The sequence below is a fragment of the Rissa tridactyla genome, chromosome 10 (genome assembly GCF_028500815.1).
Source record: "Rissa tridactyla isolate bRisTri1 chromosome 10, bRisTri1.patW.cur.20221130, whole genome shotgun sequence".
Lineage (NCBI taxonomy): Eukaryota > Metazoa > Chordata > Aves > Charadriiformes > Laridae > Rissa > Rissa tridactyla.
Window position 1 is genome coordinate 15526001 of NC_071475.1, and position 14752 is coordinate 15540752.

Sequence of the window (14752 nt, forward strand, 5' to 3'; positions counted from 1 at the left end):
GGGCCTCAAGCCTCAAATACAAATTGGCAGGTGGGCCGTTAATGTATTTTTCCCCTTTTGCCAGGATGATGGATTTTTCACTTTAAAGATAAGGCATTGCCTGATAGAGCCAAATATTGACAGAGGAGATAAAAAGGGCTGTTATGATAATAGGCATAATGAAATGTTGTTTGTAAAACTATAGCTGGGAATAGATATCTTTCCCTACTGTGGAATATTGATCCCCACAAAAAAAAGAAAATTAGTTTTCTTCTGTTTGTGATATCTGTACCTGTATTTTATAACTGCAGCAGAAATAGCTAACTTCTAAAAACAAAGATCTCAAATTTTGTCGCTTTATAAATTCTTTACAAAACCGATGCCATCTCCCTGCGCTGCCCGGCTGCAGTAAAACGGCTCAGAAATGACCTCATACACATTTTATGCGCAAATGCTGCTCCCAGGCACACCAGCACGAGCCTGGAGTAACTCCATGGACCCCAGTACTAAGTAAAAACAAGATCTGACAGATCAGAAAAAAAAATAGTGTTTCATGGTTCCTAGTTCCCTCATTGCAAATTAGAAGTAGGAAGGAAAGAGAAAAAAAAAAAAGAGGATATGTCTGATGAGTATATATCCACTATTTGAACACTTTTAACTCTCCCTCGGTCTGCCTGTCACTCTCTCTCCCTCTAAATTAATATAATATAGAAAAACTTTATTATAATATATATAAAAATTACCTTGAACTCCACAACGCCCGGGCCACAGACCATCAGAAAGCAAAGCAGGTGACTGCCGCCTGGACCCCAAGCAGTGGGGTGGTGGGGTGGCCGCAGATGTCCCCCAGCATCCCCCGATGCCACGGCCGGTCCCTCTGCCCATCCCTCCCTGAGGGCAGCACCACGCGGGCTGCATGGGATCCCTTTCCACCAGGGCTCTCACCACGCTGGTTTAAGACAGCAACAAGAATAATTAAGCAGCAAAACCCGCTCTGGGAACTTCGGGGGGCGTGAGGAAGGAAAGTACATGGGCATTTTGGCCCAGATCAACTGAATGCAGTTGCTGACTAGGACTACACCATCTCGCTGGTGGGGAACAAGCTCCGGTGGCTCTCTCTCCTGCCAGAGCAGAGTGGCCCCACCAGGACTTTTTCCCAGAGGCTGTGCAGAGCCGTCCCAAGCAATGCCCAGTGAATAAAAAGCTGAACCAGAACAGCCTAATAACTCCAGAGGAGGAGACTGCCAGGCTCTGCCAGATGAAACTCCATCATCTCAAACCTCCCTGGAGTTTTCTTCTGTAATCCATCACTAAAATCAAATTATATCAGTTACCATAGAAACATCTTGACCGATAGCCTTAAAATATTGGGTTTTTAACAGAAAGTAAAATACTGTTCCATTCAGGCAAAAATCTGCGAGTCCATCAGTGCTGTTTTGGATAAGCTGATGTTCTGCTCACTTACCCACTTGGCAAAAGGCAAAATTTTCAATTTTCCTTTAGTGCACTGTTGGTACCAGTCATTTCTCCTATTGCACCTTTTTTTTTTTTTCCCTTATGAATAAACTGCTGAGTAACACTGAGCTGCACAGAGAAAAAGTCATGAATGCCCCTTGGTTGAAACCACACGCTGATATATTTGTCTAGGGCGCTCTATTTTTATTCAAAAATTGTTTGATACTGGTATTCGACTCACATTTTTGAATGAAGAAAGCACGTATAAGAAGAAAACTAATTCTGGGCGTAGAAGTTAAAAAATTTCTCTCAGGCTGCAATCTCCACAGAAGCCCATGGAAATGAATCCCCGGGCGCCAGCGGTACGGAGCAGCTGAGCCCCGGGTTCATCCTGGGGATCTGGGTGGCACAAACCTCCACGGAAGGGAAAAGTGGGACGTGAATTTTTGGAGAAAGTCAAACTATACCAAGATACTTCCTTCGCCTCTTTAAATAAGACCGTTGCGTGGGTTCCTCGGTTTGTGGCAATAACGTTTCCTTGCAGACAGACGTTCATTGGGTCTCTACACCCCTCATCTCAGCAGACACCGGGACAGACTCTTCCCATCCCCAGGCTGACGGGACCAGACTTTCCCGCTGGCAAACCCAGAGCTGATACTATCAAGCTCTGTTGACTGGGTCATTTCTCATATACATCCAGTACATTTTTAATCTCTGTACAGTTGTTAAGATTTATAATGTGATTGCATACATAAATATTCCCTGTTCAACAAATCTAGAAAGCGACCATATGTTATTACATAAGGCTGAATTTTTACATAGCTGTATTTTTTTTAATTTCCAAGACAGTACAAAACTTCTGTTTTCCACCCAAACAAAGCCGGTTACGAACCCTTTCTTGCATACAATCTGTATTTCAACTGCTTGTTTAAAATTAAAACCTAAAGTAGAAATCATAAGAAGCCTGATTTATTATTAATCATGGGGGAAGATAAATGTTTTCAATCATATTATGCCTACAAACTAACACCATTCCCACTAGTATCTTCAATGGTTCAGGCTGCTTCCTGGGCATTTTAATCTTCTATACCCAGGAGACAAAATTATGGCAATACTGGTAAGTAATGAATAGGGATTAGTATTCAAACAACTACTTAATTAATCAGAAGAAAAGGCTAACTAAGTATTAAAATTGTTGGGGATGCTCCCGCTCTGCACACAGTGCTGGCCTCGTGTTTATGTGTGTAATTGTCGGGCCATGAATTCGGGGTCGCCATTCGGAGAGCACACAGCAAAACTCCTGTTGGGTTTTTTTGCAATGTTTTCAATGTCGCAAAAGCCCAGAGGCCGTTAGAAGTCTGTAAAAGAACTGTTTGTAGCTTCTCGGGTCTTGGTGTATGGTGCAAGAGATAACATGCAGCCACTGATAAAGACCCTGATCCTTCATGCATCTAATGCAATTTCACAGTCAAATATTTTGCCATTGGTGAAATCAGTCTCTGAGACCAGATTATTTTGGTCACTCCTAGATTTCTAATGGGGTAGCTAAGTTTTAGGGTGATTCACATTAAGCGGTAATTTCACCAGACATGGACTGAATGAGGAGCTCGTGGCTATGCCAAAGGAGCTCATCCTGCACACGAGTTACAGCTTTCTGTGTAGGGAAAGATACATCATATGCAGCTTTTAAAAGAACATACACTGGAAACGGACCCTTATCTGACAGCCTTTGATGTACAGCAATGGGCTGGATAATTGTAATTATTCATAGAGTTACCTACAGCGCATGATAGCAATATAATCATTTCCTGGCTAGCTCTAACTTTGTATAATTCCCCGAACTGCCATCTGCAGGATTCAGGGAGACTGATCCAGCACCTGCCCTGTTAGCAAACCATCTCAAGAAGCTGGTGCTCACCTGGTGCCAGCAGGGTTTGAGTGACGGCGGGGACGTCCCCTCTGCCACCATGCCACCAACGAAGTGTGCCAGATAAAGCGCCTGGGCACACGTGCCCTGGCACTGCTGCAGAGAAGACTCTCCTCATGCTTTCAGGCACACGTAACCACCCTGGTTTGATTTTTCACCACTCTTTAGGACTATGCAGTATATTTTCCACCCTCTGCGAAGTGAAGAAATTTCAAACATAAGTACACATGTTCCGGCACATCAACAAATACGTGCATAGAGTATAAGGAGACAAGAACTACAGTACCATGAAGTTAAGATACAGAGAATACTCTGGGGTGAAATACAATGCAGAGACATGAAATACTCATCCACCCTCCAACCGAATGTGGTATATTGCATCAAGGTTAAACTCAGAAGAAAAACAAATGTGTTAAAAAGTGAAATTCAACTCAGTTTTAACTATGGAGTCTCAACTCTCCTCTCTCTCATGTAAAACAAGAAGATTTTTATTAGAGGCGTTTTGCTGTATTCATTCCTGCTGCTCACGTGACACCGGTCATGGCAATCACCATCGCTGAGGTTTGCCACGAGCAACCTCAGACCCTCCCGGTGAGCCTGCAGCCTCTGCCCTCCCTGCCTGGCCATGCCGCGACTCGGCATTTCCTACAACATTCCGATGCCTTGCCTCCTCCGTCCCACCCTGCTCATACCACATATACTGTGAAAAAGCTAAACGTTATTTTGTTATCATTTTGAAACTTTGGATACGCTGGTTGCACACTCCCTCTTTATTGACCTATAACTTAAGAGCCAGAGGACACGCATCAGAAAGGAACACGAGTGCTTCTCCTTCCGACAGCCCTCCCCGAGGTGACGTGCCCAGCGGCATTCCCTGCGCCGAGCCGGGCAGCACCCTGCCGTCCCCCCACCGCCCCGACGGTGCGTGCCCAGCGCTGCTGCAAAGCCCTGGCCCTTGCAAAAGAAACATTCAGCCCTCCATCAGCATCCTGATCCCAGCAGCATTAACCATTTCAAACCCGCCGGAACTGGGCATAAAAAATGCCAGTAAAAATAAAATTCGGCATCTCAAAAAAATCCCAAAACATCCCAAAACCAAAACTGTACTCTTGGCCACGCAGAGACTGCAGTTAACTGCCATTATTTCAGATTTAAAAGCTTTGGCACACGCACTTTTCAAAAAGAAAGAGAAAGCACCATCATTTGGCCTGCACCTCCTTGAAAACGTGGCTTAGGGCTTGCTGGGAGCAGCCAGCCCCCCTTCCTCTTCCTGCAGCTCTCCCCTCATTTAGCTCTCACTGCTGGTCATTAGCCCAGCCAGCTCGTTAAGGAGAAAATTAATACCACATAACAGCAAAACTTTTGACGAAACAACACTGCTGCATGGAAAGCTTGGCCAGTGTGTCAGGGAATAGATGGAAGACACCCGAGTATTTGATGTCCAGATTAAAAACTGGTTACAAGTCTGAATAGCTGGGAAACAGACTAAAACTAGCGGGGAAGGCTGAGCAGTCCCCTGGGAACTGAGCCTGCGGCTCTCCAGCATCAATGGGAAGCAATTCCGGTTTTCTGTAAACGCATTCTCCCACTGAGAAAGAAAAAGAAAAAGAAAAGAAAAGGGATGAGCAGTGAGAAACACAGATGTATCATTACAGCCACCCTCTTTACGCGTTCACCAGGTGTAAATATCATAGTTCTCCAAATCGTCAGATCTATACACATTTTGCCTCTCCTGCCATCTGTGCATCTGCCATTTCCAACGTACACAGCATTTAGCTATCCAATTTATTGTTCTCATCTGGTTGGGGCTTTTAAGTGTGTGTTTAAGTTTGGGTCAGAAGTTCCCATTTCTGCAGGGATGTGATTCACGCAGAGATAACAGATTTAGAAAAGTCAATACGAAACCCTGTGCATATGCCCCATAAATTGAGAGCGAAGTCTCCCCGGGGTGCTTTTCAGTTACTCAGTAGTAACCGGGACGTGCATCAGCCCTCTCTCCAGAGACGGTTAATGCCGATTTGCGGTGAAGGCAATGAATACTGCCATGGCATGTAACCCACGCCGGGAAAAAGCACGAGCAGCTCCTGCTGGGACCAGAGAGCAGATGGAAATTGCGGCTGCTCTGCCGTGCCGGCGCGGAGGGTCCCTTCCACCGGCCGGGTGCTGCCAGCTGCAGAAGATAAGTAGCTGCACACCTTCCTGAAAGGGCCGAGTTAATACCCTTCAGATTTAAATTGGCCTCTTTTTCATCTCTCCTGTTTACTGCTCAAGCTGCAGTATTAATTCAGTGACTTATTTTAATTTCTCCGGAGTTGTTTACTTGTCCACTAAGTGAGACATTGTTGCTATTACTGGATTGTTGCTGCATCAAAAATTCACTTCTACTGAGTTGCATTGAACTTTCTCTGCCATGAAACACATGTTCCCAATATTGCAAGTTTCTTCTATAGTACTTTAGAAAATAGGATTAAGTGCATCCTGCAGGTGCATTTATTTTCAAATAAACACTAAATGCAGACCTATAAGGCAGTCCCAAGACCCCAAAGCAAGCCATTCACTGACATGCACAGGTGAGCTAAGGACTGGGTTTGTTTTCATAAAATATTCAGCAGTTTATGAAAATTTAAAATAGGAAAATGTCTGAGGGAGTATTTTTCCTAAGCGCAGTGTTAAAAGGCAAGCCTTGAGCTCTGCACGGCGCATGGTACCCGTGCCCAGACCTTCCCAGGCTGCTGGGACAAGCAGCTCCTGGCCATCAGACCTGGACCACCAGCAGCCCGGGAGAGCACGGTGGAGTCAGCTGTGCAGGCATGGCTGGGCGCTTCCCCCCACCTCTTGCCAGCCACAAACTCTCATTAAAGAGAAGTTAAAGCTGTGTTTATCACTTTCCTCCTACCATTTCACAAGAGAAAATTATAGTTTCAGTTGCTTCAAACATATTATCTGCAATGTATCTACAAAGATGTATCTTCCCGCACATGGGTCGGGGCAATCCCAAGACACAAATCCAGGCTGGGAGGAGAATGGCTGGAGAGCAGCCCTGAGGAGAAGGACCTGGGGGTGCTGGTGGATGAGAAGCTCAGCATGAGCTGGCAATGTGCGCTGGCAGCCCAGAAACCCCCCGCAGCCTGGGCTGCATCCCCAGCAGCGTGGGCAGCAGGGTGAGGGCGGGATTCTGCCCCTCTGCTCTGGGGAGACCCCCCTGCAGGGCTGCCTCCAGCTCTGGGCACCAACAGCAGAAGGACACGGAGCTGTTGGAGCGGGGCCAGAGGAGGCCACGGAGATGCTGGGAGGGCTGGAGCCCCTCTGCTGGGAGGACAGGCTGAGAGAGCTGGGGGGGTTCAGCCTAGAGAAGAGAAGGCTCTGGGGAGACCTTGGAGCCCCTTCCAGTCCCTAAAGGGGCTCCAGGAAAGCTGGGGAGGGACTCTGGATCAGGGAGGGGAGCCATGGGATGAGGGGGAACGGTTTTACACTGGAAGAGGGGAGATTTAGATGAGATCTGAGGAAGAAATTCTCTGCTGTGAGGGTGGTGAGCCCCTGGCCCAGGTTGCCCAGAGAAGCTGTGGCTGCCCCATCCCTGGAGGGGTTCAAGGCCAGGTTGGACGGGGCTTGGAGCAGCCTGGTCTGGTGGGAGGTGTCCCTGCCCAGGGCAGGGGGTGGCACTGGGTGGTTTTTAAGGTCCCTTCCCACCCAAACCATTCTGTGATTCTATTACCAGTGGGAGACAACACACGCAGAAGAAAATTGTTCTACTGATAAGAGGTCGATTATACAGTAAAACCTGGCTATTCTTACCTTGGAGATATGTAAAATTAGCATGCAACCGAGATTCAGCTTTACTTCTTGTATCCCGTTCTGGCCTCTCCTGCCCCAAAGCCCGTGAGCATCACCAGCCAGCGTCCTGCCCAGCTCCCCGCAAGGCTCTGCTCTCAGTGGGGACAGCCTGGAGAGCGTTAAGTCAGGGTAACTCAGAAACCCTCTCACTGCCTCATTCAATTCTTGTCCCTGGTCATTTCTCATTCCAGCATTCTGGGGACACAGTATTTCCTACGCCGCACTGACCCATCAGTCAACTCACCCCCTTCGAGCGCAGAAATTAGGGTGAACCACACAGTGCCAGGTCACTGCTATAACAAATCCCGTGGCCCGTGCTACCAGCACCCGTGTCGGTGGCCAGAGCATGGCAGTGTGTCCCTGCACTGCCCCAGCCTGTACCGGTGGGGCTCCAGCAGCAGCCAAGGGGAGGACATGGGCTCTCACCAGGGAGTAGCCATCTCTCCTCCCAGCAGATGCCACCGCAGACACGGCAGGAAATTGCAGTGATTTTTGCTTTGGTGAAACAATTTTGAACATTTATCACAGAATTGCTCTTAAGTGTCAGCTACCAAGTTGACAAACTAACTGCTGAATATGCGCAGAAATGGTGGAAGTTTAAAATACAGTGTGTATTTTTATCACTTCGATCGTCCTTGTCTCAAAAATTCTGGCTATGTGGCCACAACTATTTGTGTGAGAACAGGGAACAAATATCAGTACAGCCACCGAGCACAGAACTGTCACACTTAGCAAAATGCTCTGTTCCCTTCCCAGCTTGCCGCATTCCCAAGTGCTGCATGGGGTGGGATTGCTGCCTGCGGTGTGGAGCACCAACCGTGCATCAGGCCAGGATGGCTCCTGCCATTATTTACTTTTGCAATAGGAATATTTTGACATTCATGTTTCCCCTCCTTGCTACAAGCTCTCAGTTTAAACGATGAAAATAACCAAGAAAAAATTGCTAATGTTAATGTTTCTCATTGTATTTGCTGGTGGACCAGATACTTGAAGCTGCTGGGAATCGGTTCCCACCTGGGTGTGTGACACATGCTGAAAAACACTGGCGTAAAGTCCCACTGGGCTCAGTGCGTCACGGGGCTCAGGGTGTACGTAGGGTCGTGGCGTGGGCATCCTTTGGCATTTTTCACATCATTACAAATAAACGCAGCACCCAGAACCCCCTTACCAGCGGCTTTGGTGACAGATCTCACATCAGCAGGGTGGCTGCAGCAGCTCCTTCAGCACCACTGAGCAGCAAATTCTACTGCATCCACATCCAAGGATGCTGGAGAGGCTGCCCGGACTTGGAGGCGTCGCAGTAGGTGCTCCTGCCCTTGCTATGCCACTCTGCCTGGTCCCCCTTTAAATAACCTCACACGTAAATCCACTCTGTGCTGGCACAACACACCACTGCAAGGAACGGGGATTCACCAGCTACACCAGAGAAATGGTTTGCCAATACTCCACAGCGCCGGGGACTTGGCAAGGGGCACACTCGTGGTACCGGGGGTTAGAGCAGCACGCCACAGTCTGCACAAACAGAAAAACTGCTTTTCGTTCCTTGCACATTTTATCTCCCTGCATGTGCGATGTGGGGAAAAATCAGGTTTTGTGAACTCTGATAATAAAAAAGCTACTGTCTGAATAAACAGACTGACACTGAAATGCAGTAGAGAGCGTGTATAAGGAAAAGGAGTTTCTGGACACAGAACCTACCAGGTTAAATGTTCCCCTACTGCAATTTTGTGTTGACTGGGTCCAGCATCCGCTCATCTTCAACAAGCCCTGTCTGCATATTCCAGGGTATTCACTGGGCTAGATACACAACAAATCACTGCAACGCCAGTCGCTGCCAGCTCAGCCCAAGCATTTGGAATATTCCTGTCCTCCCACTTTGAAATTTCTTTAAAGACAGTGAGCAACAGCAAACGATCCACCTCCTTTCTGAGAGATGGTTTGTTCTCATGGAGGCAGAGGGTAAAACCTGGCTTTCTGCCCACACATCCTCACAGCCCGGTTTAGCCCAAGGTTCTGGGTTTGGGTTTCCAGGCAGGATGTGGGGCTGCACTGGCCCCCAGCTATCCCCCTCCACCCCTCCCACACAGACCGGGCTGGCAGACGCCTTGTGGAAGAGTACAGGGAAGTAACACCGTTAAATACGTGCATTTTCAGAATATTGTTGCTACCTGCCTTTCACACAGCCCAGAATAATAAAAAAACCCAACAACGTTAAACACCAAGTTAATAACAAGAAATAGCAGCCCAGGATGAGACCAGCCTGGAAGGTGAAGCTCCTTTTTACATACCAGAAACTCTAAAGCTTCACAAACTCCAGCCTTGCTCTGGTCACACAGATACAGCCCTTTTGATGGGTGTATGTGTGTGTACACAGACACACGCACGGAAGACTGGAAGCTGCTGGGAGGGCGATGGCAGTGCTGAACCAGAGCAGTGCCAAGCAATAGTTTTAAGGCACTCTGAAGGATATTTACATTACGGCTTGCTTTTAGCAGCACCACGGAACAGGGTTTAACTACCGACAACAAACACTCCCCGAAGTGTGCTGGCACACAGGAGCTGGGCTGAGAAACCAACGTACATACAAGATAAATAATTTTAAATGCTGTGTCGATCTCTGAAGCAGTAAACAGATGACACTGGTTCTCCGGGGGGTTGCTGAATCTTTCTTTACAGATACAAAATAGAAACTACATCTCTAAGATTATGCTCTACTGGAGAACAGGCAATTAAAACTAGGCCACAGTGTTTGATTTTTCAATATCTCATTTAAATCTTGTAACGAAGTTCAATTAATGGTCTTGGAAAAGTTTTCTAAGATTTAATGCTGCTTCACTGCAATACTTTTTATGACTTTTTCTACTGCACAGCCTTTCTTCTTCCCTTTGAAATCAGGCAATATTATGGAAATATTATCTTTGTAAATGCGGGTAAAGTTGATGATATTATTGATTTCAGATAGCCTTCAAGTTTGAGACAAATTTCCACATCAGTCTGGAGGTACAGAACAAAGATTTCCAATGTACTAAATTATTCAGAACAGCCGTTCCTGAATAGAGGGGTGAGAAATGTCTCCGGGGAGCAGTGGGGCCGTGGTGCCCAGGGCTGGCTGACCAGAGGGAAAAGAGGGATGCTGAGGAGGGGGAGGGTGGGAGAGGAGAGCCAGGGACTGGGCAGCACTGGGAAATTTCAGAATAAATGAATTTAAGTTCTTCTCCAGCCCCAATCATGTCCCTGCCCCAGCGATTCACAGCAAACATTCCCAAATGCCTTCCATAATAAATACCATTGGCCTTGAGACCTGATTTTATCTGTTCCTAAAGCATGGTAACCTACACACACAAAAAAAGGCTACTTCACTTCCTAGCAATCACAGCCACCTCCAAATTCCAGAACATTCCTAGAGACAAGGAAACTGTTTTCCAATTAAATCTCAATGTCATCCATTACTGTAAGACCTTTGAACTGCAAACCTCAGCTAGGGATGCTTTATGACTAACATTTAATAGCTGTTAAGAGAACATTTCATTTGCTACTGGGGAGATATGTAAACATCAGACACTTAGGTATATTTAAAAAACATTTCAAAATTCTTGGACTGGGATTACAGCTGTCTCGGCTGGCGTTAGGTCATATCCCAGCCCAGGAGGCGGCTTTTTTCTTACATTTAAATGGAATTTCCTGCGTTGCAACCAGGAAACCAACAGTGACCTGTGTCTGAAATTCAGCCTTTCCTCAAGTCTATCCAAGCATGCGGAGCATCACTTGTCTTGGCAACGCGCCTCCAAAGTAGTCTTGGTTTGTGCTCAAATGCCATGTATAGAGTCTAAAAAAGGACCTTGTAGCATTAGTATCTCTCACCGTATATAGTTTATATGTCTTAAGGAGTCTGCATGTATAGAGCTGCCCCAAACCCAAGGCCAGCGATGTATCCATAGCGAAGAATCTACAGAGCAGTGGGGTGGGAGGAGGCACTTCCCAGCTCCAGCCAGGGAATTCCTGGCTCAGGTCTAGGATTTAGCTCTTTCACTGCCACTGGAAGAAGAATAAATATATCCTTTAATAAATCCGTAATTTCTACCTAAAATAATAGTAAACATGCACATCAGTGAGAATGAAGCAAATGAAAAAAAGTGATTTTTTTAGATTTTACCTTTTCATGCGGTTCCAGTTGACTGTACAGACCGACCTCCTGCACCGAGACGGGAGCCAGAGCCTTCGGATGGTGTAACCAAGCAATATGACAGTCTATGCAAATCTAAGCTGTAATTCTTTTATATTGACAGAAATTAAACTTTCATTCTTGCTGTGGATATGGGAGACTGAAATCCACTTTGGGAAAGAATCCGGGCTTTTATTTTTGGCTCTACTTTCAGAATTACTCAGCACAGGGCATTTTTATGCTGCAGCTCCATTATGTGAAAATCAGGAATAACATTTTTCTCTCCAGGACTCTACATTTACCCTCTGAATGTTTCACTGAGAATATGACATGATTTAGACTGCAGTGCTTTTAAAAAAACCACACAATTTTCAGGACCAAATTCCACCTGTGAAAGCGGCTCCAGGACACCAGCACTGTGATGGTGGGAGTGAGCCAACAAACACCTAAAACTCGTTAAAGATCACTGCAAATTATCTCATTAAGTGCTCTCAGATTGGAAGCCGTCTCTCTGCAACAAGATGCAGCATGGTGGCGAAGAATGGATTTCTTCAAAATGGGGTTTTATAATTATCAGGGTAACACAATTTCCAGCGTAACCCCCTGTACGACTGACATGCGTAGAATTTAAGAAGATCTCCAAGCACTTCAGTCCCATCCGGGGGTGGGCTCCCAGGACACGTGGTACTGCTGATGGCAGGCTCAGGCTCACTGCCTGTGGGCTAGCAAAATTCTCTGGGTAAAGAAGGCAGGTCAGTGGGGGAAGGCTGCTGAGGTTACTGACCCTCTTGTCGTGGGGCTGATTTACACCCCTACACGGAATTTAGAACAGCATCTCCATGGGGACAGGCTATCAGTTTTCTATCACTTTGAATACCGTAAAGCCATTTCATAGTAAACCGACTCCAGGGGCTGATCTTGTTGAAGTCAGATAACTATTACATATTCACATGAGCAATGAGAAAAGAGACCTAGCTGTCTGCTGGGAACCCCAGTCTGGGAAGAGCATGCAGCCAAATTAAGCAGTGCCTGGACCTGGCCAGGGCAGGCTGGGGATGGGCGACCACACAACTCGTCATGCTTGGCTGCATGGGGCCACACAACTCAGGATGCTCTACCACCTGGCAATGGACAACTCGTGGTGCTCTGCTCTGTGGAGCCACACAACTCATGCTGCTCAGCTGGGTGGTGTTCCCAGGGCTCTGCAGCCATCCCTGCTTGCTGGATACAGCCAGGGGATCCTTTGGCCAGGCAGGGGCATCTGCTGCCCCTCCCTTAGGCACTCCCAGGGAGACACGTTCTTGGGAAGTTATTGCTGAGCCTAAGGAAAACATAACCAGAGCAGGCATTAACAAATTCCAGCACAAATTATTAAATAGAGGATTAGTGTTGCAATCTAAAAGGGCATTCAACACCTGATCTGTCCACCTGCAGTTGAAGCCCTTGGAGAGCTTCATTAAATGCTCTCATCAGCTCATGCAGTTTAAGTTGTAGTAGTTTCCTGGTTTGGCAGAAGCACCTCGGCTAGTGGTTTGGGTTCTTTTTCTTTTTTTCCTTTTCTTCACTAAGCAAAAGCAAGTCTCATACACTAGGAAGAGCTTTTGCCATGTTTAGAGCAAGTACAGGGGCTCCAAGCTAAAATTGCTCTAATAATTTATTTTGGTCTTGAAATCCCTAGGGTTATTTCACAGAAAATGTATTTTAAGATGTTTGGCTCAAAAATGACAAGATAACAGACGACACATATTCATTTTCTCCCCCAAGATGATGATGAGATGTAACAAAATAAAGCAGGAGTCTCAGCAGATCTTCCCTCCCCAAAACAGAGAAGACTCCTGCTTTTATCTCACTGATACCACCAGAATTGTGCTGCCATTTATCTTGAGGGTGTATTTAAGAAAGGGATTGTTTGCAGCTGGAGCTACAAGGCATGAAACAAACTGATAATGGAACTTTCTTTTGAAGCTTATTCTTTTTTGGTGGCATTTTTCTTTTTTCCTTTATGAGCTTCATGACAGCCAAGCAGTAATTTCCTTTCTGTGTTTTAGCACAAACAACAGATTAGTGTCACATTGTTTGCTGGGAGGTTTTGCTTGCTGCTTGCATGAGTACTCGTTGGCTTTTGGTGTATTCCAAATAAACAATGTGGCCATTCATAAAGATAAAAAACAGAAACATCTTCTTGGCATACAAGAACACACTGCTAGCACGCATCTTGAATATGGTATAAAACCACAGAGGCAGAGGTGAATAATGTAATTTGAAACACAAATCACAAAACACACAGGCCAGGACTTTGTCTTCTATAAAAGATACAACACAGCCTTTGGCACTGCAAACATGATAATCTACTGCAGTCTCATACTCAAGAAAAATGTAATTTAAATTAACAACATCAATCACAAATAGTAAATTATTTATTTATAGAGTAAATAGAATACAGAATATAACCTCACAGAAAAAATGTCTTTAATTTTTGCCCTTCTTCAAACCATAATTATTAATTATTTTTTCATATTCTTAGTAACATTGCTGCGAGGAACCACAAGAAGCATGTTGCATGGTGGTTCCTCCTCTGTTTCTCTTATGTATCTCTTAAAGGTAGCGCTTTCTGTTCTCCCTCTCCTTCATCATTTAAAAATCAACCTTTACAAGTGTTTATTCTATTTTCTCCAACACCTCCAAAGCATCTTACACAATTTTTGGTTTCCGTAGCTTGCTCAGCACACTTTGTTAGGCTTTGCATCCTCACTGGGAACCGATATTCCTCTTCTAAAACATCTTTAATATCTGCTGCTGGAGGTTTCCCTGGCCCAGGGCCAGTGCCCTGACGCTGCTGCCAGCTTGGCCCAGCCCTGCCCACCGTGGCAGAACTGCACGCGCCATCTGAAGTGAGCTCAGATGGAATTAAACTAACTGCCAAGTAGAACGAGTGTTGGCTTAAAACCTCACATTTTGAACAAAATCCTGACAATATCGCATTTTAGCATAACGTCAGAAGGATGACACATCACTTCAGAGGGCTTTATGAGGACACTGCCAATACAACAGTGCTGTGAAGTCAATGAAATCAGGCCGGGACCATTAGAGCGGTTAATGCTACTTATGGCTCATTATAAGGCTCTGGCTTTGGTAGCACAGAAGAGAGCAGGCGGAGGGAAACCAGAGTACAAACAAGTGGAGTAAGAGATTAATGTCAGCACAGGGGAAAGGGCAGGGACAGGCAGCCCAGGGAAAAGCCAGGAGAGAAGGTAGAAAGGGCTCCTTGCCTCAACAGCACCAACTGAAGTTGGTTTCCATACTTTGAGCTCCTTTAAGTAAAAATTATGGCTGCAGTACTAACCTATAAGCACACTCAGAGATGAGACACCACTAAGAGCGCATAGATCTTAGCA